The following is an 11,447-nucleotide window of genomic DNA, read 5'->3' as shown; positions in this document are numbered from 1 at the left end:
AAAGAAAGGAGGCAGCTCGTTAGCTGGTTGTCTCTCGGCCACACAATTAATTTTGCGGCGCGGCGGCCCCTTTTAACTTCGTGATTGATGGATTGGCTGTCGCTCTGACCGATCCGGTTGATGCCGGCCAAAGCCCCGGATTCTACTTTGCCTTGTCATCAAGTTTGTTTTGGTTCTTGTAAATTAGACTCATCTTTTCTATATTATATAATAATTACTATGTCTTTAAGTCCTTGGGACACAATCCTTGTTTTAATAACGTCAAGTTTCAATAAATCATGAGAATTGCAAAATACATGTATGCATAAACTGAATCTAACCAAGAATCTGTGTCTGCCATCGCAGCTCAGTTTCTTAAAGACTAGCGCAGTTGACTAATATTAAAAATTATCCACTCTGATGGCTGTCGGTAATAAGGGCATCTGTAATCCATCCACGTTAGTGCTGTCAAACGGGAGCGGCCGTAGCCGTTGCAGAAAAACTGCCTCCAAATTTGGAGACGATCGGCTCGAACTGAACTACTCTTATCCCCAAGTGACTTTTTCTTACCTGCGTGCCGACTTTTATGTTTTATGCGAGTAAATGTGTATGTCGGTACCTTTTATTGATGTATCGATTTATATTATGCAGAACAATTAATTACACAGAAAAATACTAATTATTTTAATTCGCTAACGAATATCCACAATAGCAATAAAATATTAGCTTTGTAATACCCAAACAGCATCGATACATACCAAACACGTATTTTGTACGTACTCCACGACATAATACGATACCTACACAGTACGTACCTCAAAAGACGTATTACGTAACTATATGCTTGGAAAACAAAACAAAAAATGAACATTTAAGAAAATACAAAAACAAAATCATTCGTTCTTTGCAACTTCAATTTTCCTTAGTAGTGCTGCACCTTAAAATAACATTTTAAAATAAGTGATTAATTAAATAATTCATTACTATTAAAATTAGAAAATATACTCTTACCATGAATTGATCTAGATCGTAGTAGATCGTTCATATCACTGAGTGAACAGTAAAACTAAATTCAAATGTTAAACCGAATACTTTAATAAATCCAAAATTTACAGGAGTGTACACTTATTACAGAAAATACAAGGGACAACCGATACCAATATAACCAAGCCGACTGAAAGAAGGACGTTCGTTTTCGCATCTGTCATTTGTTTTAAACACTGTCAACAGTGTCAAGTTTGCTCATGTTACCAACTACTTATTTAACAGTCCGTGAGGGCAACAAAAACACTGGGTTACGTTTATGACCGATCTTGATAATTTTTATATGTTATTATGATAAATACTTAATTATCTATAGTTTTTAGATGTTTTTAAAATCCTATACCTAATTACTTTTCTACCAGATTAACATTTGAATTAATTACATGTATAGACTAAGTTAGTCCTTTGGAAAGAAGGCACGTCGATTTAACAGCTGTTGTCTAATTAATTCCGAATTTGTTGTCTTTTTCTATCAAAGCAAAGAAGCATGCAAATGGTGTTTTTCTGTTTACCCTACTGAAATTAGAAATATTTTAAAATACGTATATTTGAGGAGAAAATCTTTCCTATTAAAACAAATTGAGTTTTTTTTTATTCTTGTACAAATTCCATAGGGGCTGAAATATTTTCTAAGTATTCATATATACTTAACATGCATGTACGTCCGCGGGACGTTTTTAATGTATTTACTAAATACCTATCCAAAAGTACGTATAAAATACGTTAATTCTATAACGACGGATGTATGAACATAAATATGACATAATAATTACGTAACTAGGACGTATGATGGTGTTTGGGCATAAGTTTAAGCGTTAGGCTAACATGCTCCACAACCAATTTGATAACGATATATGTTACAGGTAAACATATATATTTATGTTATGCGACTTGCACCAACCCCGTATCAACCAAGCCAAAGAACTTTTATTACAATTGCCAATTCACTTATATAATAGATATTACCTTCTCAAGTCCTATTGATGCATTTAATACCCGTGGCCATAATGATGGTTCAAAAGTATTTTAGATTATGTGAAAACTCTCCACAATCAGGAACTAGGTCTCAGTAATTACCACATATTCATGGTGTTAATCTGTTCCCCGCAACTCCGAATCCTGCTTACGAGGAAATACGGCTTCGACCGAGCTTAGTGTTGAACCCGTGTAAGGCAGAAGATAATACACTGTGTACCGCATTAAGTAGCCCTTTACGGCGATTTCGATGGTCTCTATAACTTAGTTTTCGAATTAACCATTAGGTTTAGGAACGAATATAATTTGTTAGAACTTTATTGGAATGGCACATAAATAAATTTACTTTAGTTTCGATGACACCCCATCGCACCCCATGCATAAACATTAAATAAATGTGACACCCTTACTAAAGGAACTTTACACCTCGAAGCAGTAAAGATCGCAGCGTAGGAGCACTTTACAATAGAAAGAGGGATCAGGAATTCCCAACGTCATTTTGTCGGGATAAAATAGAACTTGAAATTGTCGTGAAAATTCGACAGAACAGTGAATTTTTCAGCACTCTGGGGAAACGTAAAAATGCATCGGCTGCTAAGGGTTGTTTAGTTGCTTATCGACTTAGGACAGTCTAATTGAAAATATTATAACAATACTCTTTTTAACTTTAATCTTTTGAAACACGTTACAAATGGTAAAGAACTTCTAGCAAAGAATAATCTGCCTACGAAAGTAATAAACCCACCCCTCTTTAAAAAATAGGGTCTTTTGTGTGTCAAGTAGCTGCCAACGCGGCTAATAGATATACCTCTTTTTACCCTGCCGTTATTAAAACGACGACTGGCGCTGGCGAGGAGGAAAGAAGAATGACTGGAAATTGCCAGGCTCTCTAATTTTTATTCGCGCGGATGCAATTACGTGAGGGATGAATTTTAAAAAGGTCACGAGGGTGTCGATCGCGATTTAATTTCCCTCTAGAGTTTTTGATTTGAATGGATGGCATTACTTACCCAAGTAATTGCTTTTTTGATGTCTTGATATTGATTTATACCGTTTAGGTTTACTAGGATATTGTTATTATTTTAAGGAACCTGGTGAGAATTGACTTCAAATTGCAATTCAATATTTTGAAAAAAATCACTCGTCGATGATTTCTAAATCGCAAAACATTTCTATCTTTATTTTGAAATTTTATAATAAACTAAAGTTTTCCCATAAAACTGGAATAGAAACATTAGCAAATTTATCCAATTACCCAACAATCTTTCATCTTGTTTGGCAATAATTCTATTTCTCTTGATGGTAGATACATTGCAAGCGGAATAAAAAATGAAATAAAATTGTGCCGAGGGCCACTAAACCACTGGTCGCTGCTTTGAGTTATGGCTTCATAACTAACCGCGATAAGAATCCTGTGGTGCATTTTTGGACAACATTTTAAAGTGTATGTGTGCTGCTGCCTGCCGCGCAGTGTAATTAGGCGTTATTTTAAAAACAGATTAACACACCAACAAACTTGCTTAAAAACGTTTCATTCATCATTCCATAAATAGCATTCAAATAAGCTATATGTATACAAGCTTCTGATTTTTTGTTACATTTCCAGTGGGTCCTGTAGCCAACTATCTATTATACAACACTCACTTTTCAAGTGTTTATACACGTAGATTAGTATTATTCGAGCGGAAACCCTTCGCCACATATCAATTGTGCTGTCGCTCCATACGCTCCATATACTGTCATGTTGATTGACGCTCTCAAACTGGCTTCAAGTTGCCTTTTGAAAACGCTTCTTTCAAGGGGGCCTCTTTTTAAATTTATAATCCTATCAGGCTTGTTAGAACCGAAAGGGGAGAGAAAGGCTCAATTCTTTGTATAATTGCTGGATTAAATTTCAACGTGACGTTGATATAAAGTAGACCGTTACACGTTCTGATGTTTTTTTTTAAGTATATATATAAGGTTATCTGCTTCTGGTTTCTCTCACTCCCGATTAAAAGCTAAAAAAAATTTGACCGACTGACGTAAACACACTAACTACTTACCCTCCCCGGTACGTCATAACCCTGTAATTTCCGGGATCGCCTTTTTATGGGGGGTGCGCCCCATAAAGGGCCGTTTCGCGATAAGGGAGCACATGAAATGCCGCTTTATTTGCTTTACGGCCACTGGCGGACCCATTACTCATCTTAATACGGTGGCACTTTGCATTTTACGGCATGATAACACTTTTCAGTTACCCTTAAACCTATTTTACCCCTAGTTCCTAAGGGATAATGTCTCTCTGAAGTTGTTACACTTTGCCAAATTAGAATATCGGAACCTCCGTACAAAGTCACAAGTACTATAGCTAAGAATCATACGTTATTAATCAAATGTATATATGACATTAAGTAGTTATACTTTTTTTTAATTCTGACTATAGAGCTAACCACCCCATTTTACCCTACTCTCATAATTTATGTTGCGTAGGATAAATATAATTCACTACAGGACGAAGTGAAAAAGGGGCCTATACCAAAACGATTGTTCTCGCGTCATTAATAATTGCAAGACATATACTTTTTCCGCTACATCCATTCATTTGAGCCGCCGTCTATATAAGAAGCCATAAATCAGTTCTTGAATGTTTTTCGGAAAGAGAGCTTTATCGTAGAGGTCGTTCTAGTCCTTTTAACGATATGAGTAAAGTACAAAATTATGAAATAATTATTGCTTTTTTTTTCAAATATATATGCATTTAAGAAATTGACATTTTATAAGAAGCCCGATTTTTTGTATGTGGTTTTAGAAGTGACCTCATTTAGTTATTAGGTAAATAAAAGTAATAAGATTGCTTTGACCATGCAATTGTTTTACCATTTCTGTTATTTAAAGCTTAAAAACTAAACATCAACAAAATGTGTCACTGACATGCATGTATGGGCGGATTTCCAAAAGGAAAAACATGAGAAAATTTACAAAGCAGTCGTTTTCGCTGGCAAATTTTCACCCACGGAACATAAAGGCTTTTCCGGTGTGCATGTTATAGTGGAAAAAGGAAAATTTGATTGGCGCTTTTCGAGCCATACTTTACTACGCCTAAAGCTACACTTTTTTACTTAGTGTAGTGTTCGCTTGCTGTAACATGGGGAGTTTTTGCTTTAAAATTTTCATTGAAAAAATGTAAAAGAACAAAACCCAAATTTAAGTTGATGAAATGTCGTATATGATAATAAGTACGAGTATCAAGAAAAATCTAATAACGGCTAAGAACAAAGACCATGTCACGTTAAATTTCAAAACACATTTATTCAAATAAAACAGAGAGGATTTCCCTTGACACTAACAACGTAAAATTATGTAAAAATGCCGAAAATGTCAACGGCAGGAACGAACGAAAGTCGAGACTTTTTACTGAAACGCGTGTAACCTGATATCACCAGACGGTATGTTACTTTAGATCAATTTGAGGAATTCAAAATGTGAATTTGATATAAATACATATCCATTATATGCCTTGGCGAATCTTTTTTAGGTTTACGTGATAAATATTCAAAGGAATTAAGACATAGTCCCCAAAGGAGAAATGAATCGCAGGCCATGGCCGTAAATAACCCACTTGGGAGAGTCCGGAGCTGGCGGCAGAGTGAATTAGGTGGAATCCGGTGACCGGAGCGACCGCGACTTCCCGGAATTTCACCCGGATTAATTGCTCTGGATGGGAAACAGCGGTTTGGATATGCGCCGATAATGGGGCGAGAATCTTTGCCGGGGATTTTCGCCAGTACCTTCAGGAATGTTCCAAGGTTTCTCTACGCCAGATCGTTTTTTGGAAAAATTAACGAACACGTTTAATATGTCTTTCTATCAATATAACTGGCTTTAAGATGATAATCTGATTTTAATTATTGAAATGTACTTAACTTTTATTTGAAAATAAAAAAAATTGAAAAAAAGTTTTTATTGTCGCTCTATCAAAACACAAGAAAAACCGAGCGATACATTTGTTTAATAAATAAAGCCCACCGTATTCCCCGAAAATACCAAGAAATCATCAAAGATGGAGGAGATTTGAAAATAATTTATTAAGCAAATCCCTGACGGCTCACGGCCCGGCAAGCGACTGTTTAAGATAATGTTCAACCCACTGTTTTGACTAATCTATTAAGCTACCTTACTGTCACCTGTCAGATAATAAATTCCCTGATAAAGTCAATGGAAGAGGAGGATATGGGATATTAAAGCTAATAGAGAAGCAAGTTGTATTTCTTACATATGGTATGATTATAAAATTGAAATATAATATTTGCTTTATTAAACTTTCTAGAATAATTTCATTAAATATATTTTTTCATTGTTCAAAGATACATTTTTCATACATTTTTACAAAAGTGAAGTGTCTTATTCTAAAATTCTTAAACAAGTCATATACCAATTACTAATCTAAAACTGGTATACTAGCAGTGCAAAAGTTGAAATTGTAATATCTTCAATCTTACAATATTACCAGCTTAGTGGTTGTTTGTGACCTGCCGAGAAACGGCTAAAAACCCTATACATGGAGATTCATATTAATGATCCTTTTGAAATATATTCAAAGCATTGTGTAGATACTAGAAAAGGAATTACTTGTGGATTTATTGTAAGGGATTTAAATAAAAAATTTGCTTCATTGAAACGGTTAGTTTAAGTGGAAAAAAAGAACAGTACTTGGACATATTTTTACGTTTTATTATGTATTTTTCTCAATACTAACTTACATTTCATTTAGGAATCAATACATGTAGAATATATAATACGTGATATTTAAATATTAATTAACGACCAGATTTTACTCTACCTATGACATACATTTTATTTTGACAACTGCCTCCGTATCAAACAATATTTTAAATGTAATTTTTAAAATAATATTGTATGTATATATCATCAAAACTACTTAAATATTCCATATAAATTACCGAACTCTCAATCCAAATCGATGAGTAAATAAATAAATGCCGTTAACACCTTGGCAATTAAATGTCCGGCTTAAATTTTTAATCAGTTTTTTTTAACCGATTTATAAATAATAGAGTTTGAAGAGATTATTATAGTACGTGCCTGGTGACATTTTAATAATTATTTATTTGAATAATTACATCTGCCCAAAACCGAACTTATCCTGAATTATGTATTGGTATATCGATAAGTGCATAGGCGCAGGGTCTCATCTTTAAAATGTTTATTTCTTCGATAAAACAATATTTTAATAGGTTTTATTAGTTGCCCTATAGGTTTTATGTTTAAAATTTAAAATTAAGTAAAAACCAATAAATTTAAAACAATTTAAAAATTCATTATATTTTATATCATTGCTTTATTTTGTCTTTTTCAATTTAGCTGCTAGATTCTAGCAAATAAATGATGCGCTACTGATATGTAACAAGCAAAATTTTAATTCATTAGTTATTATCGAATATGGTACATTAACCAACTGTAATATAGTTGACAATTTTAAATTCGACAGGCATAAAAGGGTATTAAAGATATTTTATTAAATAACCACCCCGGTTAATGTGTATCCTTCACCATTATGAATCGGTAATAAACCTAATAACAATAAAATTAAATATACATATCGTAAATTTTATATTTATTGCAATTTATTATGAATTATGCAAACGGTTTTAAGTGCGGTAATAATTTTATCATTTCATAATTCGGGTCGTATTAAAAACGGGTACGGCCGGGGTATGTGTGTTGGCTTGTTTATGTAGAATAAATTATCAGGCAGTGCATTATTAATTGAATTATTATTATTATTATTATTCTAATGGAAAATTGCATTTTGTGAAATTAGTTTAGTTTAAATAAAAATCGGAGAAGCGAATTAAGAACGTCCTCAAAAAAATGGTAGACTTTACACCATGTTTTAAAGTAATATAAATAATTATAGGCACCCGACAAACCATCTATAAACTGTTGAAAAAACCCTAAAAAAAAAGTTAAATTTGCAAAAAAGAAGTTAATATTTAAATAATAATTTTAATATTTTAATAATTCTGTAGAATGTTTAAATATTTAGATTTTTATTATACACGGTATTTAGTATTGCCATCTCCAATATTTAAAGCGCCATAATTCTGAAAGTAGTTTTTCGAAGGGAAGAGAAAATTTTTACGATTTTTGTGATGAAGATAAAGTTAATTTAATGTTTTCTGATTGTATAAAATATTTAACAAATATATTTATAATCTTAAGTAAATCATCAAACAGAGCGATGCGTTCATGTAAATATGGCGGTTTAGTCAATCAGTTATCTATTGGTATGTCGGCCCGTCAGTTATTAATATCGTAATTTCAAAGTTCATATTGACAGATTAATTCGTTTTGATTTTGCGGATATTTGCATAGGCCGAATCACATATTAGGTTTGTGGAGGGTACTACGCAATTGGTTTTAATTTTAACGAGCAAACCATCATTTTTTTATTTACATTTTTTATACCTAGTAGGGGCATACGTTGAAATATATATAACCCAAGTATAATTATTAATTAGAAAAAAATAATTAAGTTAGGTGTCGCTGATGCATCTCGAAATTGAGGAACTCGCTAAAAAGCAACATTTATTTGCCTGTCGTTTAATCATGGATAAAAAAATGTGAGTCTTAGTGGATTTATCGGAAGAAATGCTTATAATATTATATATAATATATAAAATATTAACTGTCACATGTTGAAAAAATTATAATAAACATGTTTGTCAGGGTTATCTAAAGGTAAAGCAAGACAATTTACGTAGCGCGTCTCAGCCGTTCTACATTATTAAAAGCCATCAAAACGTATAACTTGATAGATGAAAAAGCTGTCAAAAGCACGACAGTGGCGGTGCAGTACAGCGTAATACAATTAATGGCGTTCATACCATTATATTTTCATTTTGCAATCAAAGTCGACCCCCGCGTTTTGATTAATTGCCGATTCCCGGATGTTGTTTTGTTTTGTTGTTTGATATGTCGATGCGGCTGATGTGGCTGCGGTGGCTCGTCGAATGGCGGCATATCATTTCTTTTGATCCGCGTGTCAGCGCCCTATTTATTACATTATTATATTTTTCTACTTTACGTTTATATATTTTTGTTTCATTGAAAAACAAATTTTAGTCTATAGATTAATAAATCCTGATGAAGAGCGTATTTATGAAAAGTTCTTAAAATGTATACCGTCAACGAGTTTCTGGCGGTAAAAAATGATGGGCTCCCATAGCAATTTGTCAAGCGGCAGAATCAACACGCTACGAACAGCGACTAAATGCTAATCTCGAGTACTTCCCCAGATGCATACGCATATAGATGCGGCAATTATGTAAAACACTTGCAGCCAGATAACACCTACGCGTCATGACCTATGACCTCCATTCACAGTCGGACAACTATGAAATTTTTTTAAATGAATACAATGTTCTTGTTTGATCGACAAGTTGAGCACGCCGACACACTGAGCATACAAATTTACACTTAAAGGAAAATTTTTTTCTATATGATAAACTATGATTATTAAAATACGAGTTTTCATACTAACCTGTAAATTATAAAATTGAAATTAGTTTCATTTTTCATATTCTAGTCACTCAACCCATCAGTCATGATGAAATAAGATTTAAGTTATGATCTGCATGTATATCTAATTGGATTATGCACAGGCTGTTCATAAGAATTTTGATTTGCACAAATCCTTACATATACATCAACTGTAGTTGTCTAACGAAGTGTGGCGCCTACCAAAGTTTCGGTCTATATTTTCATTAAAAAATCATTTTTATATTCAGCAAAAAATAATTCTTGCCCTTTTAATAAGATCAAAGTCTAGTAACTCCTGTTCAATGAAACAAAGTAATAATTAGTGCTTAAAGTACGAATTGTAGTCGATAAATCACTTTGCTGATTGAAATAACAAAGTTGAACTGCGAAATTCATGTCGGCACTACACGCGAACTTTGCGTGTTAAAAACTATACCATAACAGTGGTTTTATTAATGTATTTTACCTCGTAGTTTTCAGTTCTTATTATCTAATAGAACTACTTAAACATTAATTATTTTACTGTATATTGTTAGGTAGGCATTTTCAAGAAAAGACTAAAAAAACAACTAAATAATCACTGAGAAAATGTATTAAAAAATTCTCTTTGCTGTGGTTTAATCGAAAAAGGGCATATGAAAATTACTTCTCCATCACAGGCGACCGTTTTCCCATAAATTTCCGTACAAAGCTTTTGCAGAGCTGCCGGTGACGTTGCGCTTAACGTCATCTCATGATCAAAGAAATTAATTCTAAAGGCATTTTAGCTCTAACGATCGATATTTTTTTTTACTATGTTGCATACCATAAATCATTGTTATATAATTTTACAAAAATTATAAACAAATTCGAGCTTAAATATGAGTGGTGCTATATTTTTATTACCAAAATCTCTTTTGATCGCAGACAAAACAACATAGCAAATAGGGTTTTTCCTTCATATCCTTCATCCAGGTGTTCCTTAAGAGCCCAAACAACAAAAACTTGTTTATAATCCGAAAAATCATCGTATGTTTGTCGCTGTCAGATTACCTTTCTTGACAATCGAATAATATCAACCCTCTTAGTAAACCCCAGTGAGTCTAATACCAGTTTTTCTCCACTTATAAGTAGGTTTATTTCATAAGTAAGTAGGTAAGGCCGCAACAAAGGGTCGTTGACAATAGGGTGACATGTCATCGGATGACGGGCTCTTTTATACACTTTGCCCCGCATTAGTAATTATTTTTTGTTGCCTTGGGACTGCGGTAATCCAATACGGCTGATTAAATCGCCCCCTCGCCTCAGGTATAATCGAGACCGCCCCACGGCTCTTTAAAGATCACTGTGACAGCTTTGTGACAACACCGATCAGATTTCTGTGGTTTTTTCGGGTGTTTGTCGGAAAATTACTATTGTCAAAACATGAGGGTTTTAGATACCACTTTTATTATGGAAAGATTATTATTCTTCTTATTATTATTATATTTTTTTCTAGTAATTATGGATTTAAGCATTTTTAAAATTAAGTTATAACATAGTTCACTTAGCTATCATGTTATCCATGTAATCCATAGATATTATTATACAAATAGTACACGACATAAACACGTTTACGAAATCTCAACATTCTAATTTTGTTAAAAAAAAACACATTTTTTAGGAATAAATTAACAAATGTAACTAGGTGGAAAAAGTGGCAGCTGATCCAACAACATACCATATATGCGGCATCACCTTTACTGTCGCCCTAAGTTCGTAGGGATTAAAGAATGTCACAAAAAAAGGGATAATAGGGCAAGACCGAAATTAGTCGGGATCGTTTCAAGTATTTGTGTGTATTCCGGTGACAGGATTAGTCCGACCTAACCCCGGGCCCTTACACAATTTTCCATGTTAACCATTGTCACCAGATTCTCTAAATT

This window comes from Anthonomus grandis, chromosome 22 (genome assembly GCF_022605725.1).
Source record: "Anthonomus grandis grandis chromosome 22, icAntGran1.3, whole genome shotgun sequence".
Lineage (NCBI taxonomy): Eukaryota > Metazoa > Arthropoda > Insecta > Coleoptera > Curculionidae > Anthonomus > Anthonomus grandis.
This window is presented reverse-complemented; position numbering follows the sequence as displayed.